General features: G+C 43.1%; 1 long non-coding RNA gene across 1 annotated transcript; it reads right to left on the bottom strand.

Annotated features, from left to right (window-relative positions):
* Positions 1-839: 839 nt before the first annotated feature.
* LOC120967106 (uncharacterized) lies at positions 840-4,805 on the bottom strand. Its single transcript, XR_012201522.1, has 3 exons — positions 3,731-4,805; positions 3,122-3,462; positions 840-1,185 (listed from the first exon to the last, which is right to left on the bottom strand). It is a non-coding gene; the product is annotated as an uncharacterized lncRNA (long non-coding RNA).
* Between the last annotated feature and the right edge of the window lie 301 nt (positions 4,806-5,106).

The following is a 5,106-nucleotide window of genomic DNA, read 5'->3' on the forward strand; positions in this document are numbered from 1 at the left end:
TGAACAGTTTTAAAGTACATGACGATTTTAAATTACATGTTGAATATTTATATAAAACTAGTAAGCTTGCACGTGCAACGCACGTCTCAGCTAATACATTTTTCAGAGATACGTCTACTCCCAATTAAATACTACCATATGCTTGTAGTTCTTGATGCTAGTGTAGGAAAATGACAACAACAAAAAACAACCGACGTAACATTCTTCAAAAGTAACAATTACAATATGGTGGCTTAAGTTGAGTTTGATCAATCTATACACTCTATTTTTCTTTCTTCTAAAGCAGCATATAGCTCTCTCAAGAGAGGACCACAAGTACGATGTACCACAGATGCTTCTTATCATCGACCCCTCTCTACGAGACTTGGATCTCATATTAAGCTCAAGACAACCAGCTCTGCTCTACAATAGTAGTACAGGCACAGTTACTTTGGCTACATGCGCTGCAGATGCTAAGGCTGAAGCGACCATGCAAGCAAAATACATGCTTGCCTCGTCTCATCCAATACTTTTGTTGTTATGCAGGCAATAAACTCCCAAAACACAAGTATGAATATGAATCGACACAAATGGCAATCAAGACCCACTATCAGTCTCATTGACCAGAAGGGATGCATGATCGATGCTATCTTACGACACAAATGGCTGCCCGTGCGTTGCCACGGAATAAAAATATGTTTTCGCATGGAATAAATATGTTTTTTAAGAACAAAATTTGTGCTGCTACTTTTGAAATGATGATGGTTGTAGGATAATTGCAACCAACAAAGGTGTTCGACAACAGTTTCTTCAATTTGTGAATGCAAGCGTCATACAAATGTCGTCTTTAGATTAAGACTCAATCAGAAACAGTAATTTCCTTATTTCATATTCTCACAACTCTTTTTATTTAAGTCATGCATCTCCTCAATCATTATATCCAGTACCGGATCTTCTTCAACTCAAGTATTTTCATATACCCCAGATTCAACACTCAACGTAAGGCCAGAATAACCACCTTCTCCATCTTCTCTTTACCCTACTACTCCACATGCGCCACCCCACATTGCTGCAGTTGAAATGGAAGACGGTCAATAAGTTGTCTTGATTAGATCCACCTGAGCAGCTTCAACCACAATAGATCCACCCGAGCAACTTTGATATATTTGCTTTGCAGCTGTCATGTATCCTGATTTTGGACCTGATCTGTACTGTAGTTAGAAGCATGTATCATCTAACAAAATGCCAATAAATCACAAAGTAAAAAAACTAAATTCTAGAAGAAATATAACTGGGAAACTGATTAAAAGATAAAGACTATTCTAGTTACATTGCATTGTGTACGACAAGCTTAAGCTATTTGATCTCCCACTGATTGATTGGAGCAAAGAGCCTTTGTCACATACTAAGCCATCTGATCCATGACTGATCAATTGACCATGATTCAAAATTACAAATACTGGAAGCACTATTACCCCTGCAGCTTAGCAGGATGAACATCATAAAGTAATTTTGTACAAAAAAGGACACCAAATAGACAATGTCACCAAGGGGAAACATTAGTACTAAGAAGGCAATCGACACAAGATGGGGGAATGGATTTAGACCTCGTTGGAACTAAACAACCTGACGAGGCAACGTTGAAGGTCGATCCCTCTTTCGACTTAAACATGCAACCATAGTCCAACCAAATTTTAGTGATGTGGTCGATATAAGATTTCAAACATTTTACTTGAGTTGGTAAAAAGTAAATGAAAGACCAAAACGCTGGTCAGGCCCTATACTCAACTGATAATGGCAGGCTAACACTTCCGCCAACACAAAGGAAGTTCTAGCTCGTACAGGTGAACATGCACTACAAGCCTACAAAATATACTTCCATCTCAGGTTTTAAAAGTTTTCGTTGAACCTTTTGCTCCCATATCCTATGCTACTTTTTAGGCCTTAAGGGACTATACTAATTGGCAGTTACTACTTCCTCCGATCCATAATAAGTGTCGCAGTTTTGAACTAAGGTTGAACACCTTAGTTCAAAGCTGCGACACTTATATTTGGATCGGAGGGAGCACAAACTAAGGGTAAAAGGAAATCTACAAAATTGTAACCAGCTAGTGTAGTACTGCAACCTTTAGTATAGATACCTGAACACAAAGGGAAAAAATGGAAATTAGTAGACATATATCACATCATCATAAAATTTACTTGGAAGTGACCAATATTGCTTAAACATCTCAACTAAATCAAAGCTTGAGAAGCAAAAGTTTATCTCCTCGATGCCTTCATCATAAAGGAAGTCACACATCTGCACTTTGCAAACCAACCAAAAAATTCAGATCCAGTAGAGGGAAGCCAACTAATGAGATGAGGGTGATGGTTAGTTGTTGGGTCGACAATCCGGCGAGGGTTCGGTGACTGCCAGCGGCAAGGCCAGGAGGCAGCGCCGTGGTGATCGTGGAGCCCACAGGTCTGAGCCGCCATGCCTGCCCATCGAACCCATGCGCAGCTGCAAGATTTGGAGAGCGAGTGGCCGACTGGCCGCGACAGCGTTACCAGAGCACTTCGTGGTCAAGACTAAAGCAACCTCTTCCTCTTGCCCAAGCATGCGACCTCCTAACCTCATCCTCCCAAATCATTTTTCCACTAATTTTACAAGGACACAGATGATTCAGATATTTATATGTATAGTTTTTCTAGAACTATTTGACATTTGGAAAATTATTATTCATGCGGGTGCACGTATGAATTTCTCCTATGCAGCTTGCTAGTTTTCTTCACCACCCAATTCCATTACCACTGAATCCGATCAGAAAAATAACAAGCTCACTAAATTGAATGCAGTGTGCATCAATATAATAACTCGTTAATATATAGCTCTGTGATCTCCAAAAATGAATGTAGACATTCAGTTATAAAGGCTGCATTTCTTTTAGTTCTTTCAAGAGACCGGCAGAAACATTGCCTTTGAATTACAAAAATAGAGTATGTTTAACAGTCATTAACATGTTTATTTCGTTGTAGTGGCAACCCAATGGGAGAACCTCTTCCGTACTTACACATTCGACTCGCGCTTTTTAACAAAAGGACAGTCAATTCACTGAATGAAAAGGAAATAATTGACGAAACAAATGTTGTGGTTAATTACCTGAAGCATACTACACATACTTAAATGTAAATGTGTTTGTCAACAGATTGTGCCACACATTTAGTCAAATCTAGATTGCAATGCACCCCTTCATTTTGTCCTCAATAATAACTTGATCTGCATGAAAGCATCCAAATTGAGAACAAACAAAGGATACGTAAAAAGACATGTTAAATATCTGGAACAAGTCTCCGCGCTACAACAAAGGTGAACAAGTGCCCATCTGCCAAAAAAGAATAAATCCTTTGGTCAAAATTGTATTAATAACAGCCACAATGTAACGTTGTCTCCTGCTGTTGATCCTGGTCGCAGGCCTGCACTCGATCCTAGCCTCCTTCATGCTGCAGTTAAGAGAGGAAAAACAAGTGAGAGAAAGAGGGCATGGGAGAGATGGGGGTATGTCCTAAATCGATCAATCTCTACGAGTAAGTGTTAATCTCTCTCTCTAATCAGCTTTGGGGACTCTGAAATTTCATATGCATATATATAGGGATTTATGCTTCTATTGTAATTGGATCGCGTAGATGTTCAGACGGGAACAATTCATAATGCAGAAAACGAATCGGTGGGTTGAAGAAAGGACAGAAGCTGAGGGGATCGCGTGCGTGCCTTGGGCTTGAAGATAAGAGCAGTGGAGGGCGGGGCGGCCAGCAGGGAGGAGACATGTGGTGAAGGGCGGCTCCGGCGGCGACCTGCGGCGAAGGGTGGCTCCGGGGCGGCGGCTGGGGAACCTGCGGGCCGCGTCGAAGGGCGGCTCCGGGGCGGCGGCTCGGCGACCTGCGGGCCACGGCGAAGGGCGGCTCCGGGGCGGCGGCTCGGCGACCTGCGAGCCGCGGCGAAGGGGATCCCGCGGCGAAGGGCGGCTCTGGCGGCGGCTCGGGCGCGACGGACGGGCTCGACGGCGGCTCCCGCGACGAAGGGGATCCCGCGGCTAAGGGCGTGGCGGTCGGCTCCGGAGGAATGGAGGAGCGGCGGGAGGCTCGGGAGGAGCGGCGAGGAACGGCAGAGGGCGAACGGCGGGGGAGGAGGAGCAGGGGCGAGAGGTCGAGGTCGTGCGGGCGGGGCGAGAGAACGTGGGGGCGTGCGTTGTTTGCTTTTTTTCTGAACGGCGGGGCAGTTTTATCGATGGATGGCTTGAAGCGTTAAACACTGGATGCGTGGTTTGTTCCGTCAAACATTGGAGGATTAAGGGCCGTTAGATCTTATTAATGGATGGATCTGATTGTTTGGTTCTCCGCCCTCTCTTTCTTTTATAGGGGTAGTAGATAGATAAGTGAAATAATAAAATAATAAAAGTGAGCAAATGGCAAATGGCAAGAAATAAAGATGCACAAAACAAAAGAGAAAAAAAACTTCTTAAAATAATAAAAGAAGGTATTTATTTCAAATTCATATGTACAATAAAATATAAAAGTGAGCAAATGGCAAAAAAAATCATTCGTAGCCTTCTTTGTTTTTAGAATTGTTCGTAGCCTATATAAGGGCATGGCCAATGCATAGCCTCATGGTGATGCCCCGTGTGCCATGTAGGATAGAATGTCAGAGAAAGTATGTTCGGATAGGGAAGCGGAATCCTCTGCAAAAGGAAGGTTCTTGGGGAGAAAAAGTGTGGTCCAGTGTGAAAAGCTGAAAAAATTGAAGTGAAGAGTAGAGATGCATATGTATTAAAGTTTTTATTTTCTATTTCTTGATGAGGCCCACTACTAGTAGCTTGCGTTGAGGAGAAAAAAAATCAATGTAGTTGCCTCAAGTTACTTTTTCTCATGAGGCATCTGTATCCATATGCCACCATTGTTCATGCCCTAAACCACTGGTACGCGTCGGTGCAATACAAACGGTTTTTAACCCTTTTCCGCGACAACATTTGGAACCATTGCCAAGTGAGTGTGGGCGAAGGGGGGTCCTTCCCACACGACCCAGAAACCGTCTGGGATAGGGAGCCAAGATGCATATACAGTACTCCTACTCGTTTGTGCTCGCATTGC

Source organism: Aegilops tauschii, chromosome 1 (assembly GCF_002575655.3).
Source record: "Aegilops tauschii subsp. strangulata cultivar AL8/78 chromosome 1, Aet v6.0, whole genome shotgun sequence".
Lineage (NCBI taxonomy): Eukaryota > Viridiplantae > Streptophyta > Magnoliopsida > Poales > Poaceae > Aegilops > Aegilops tauschii.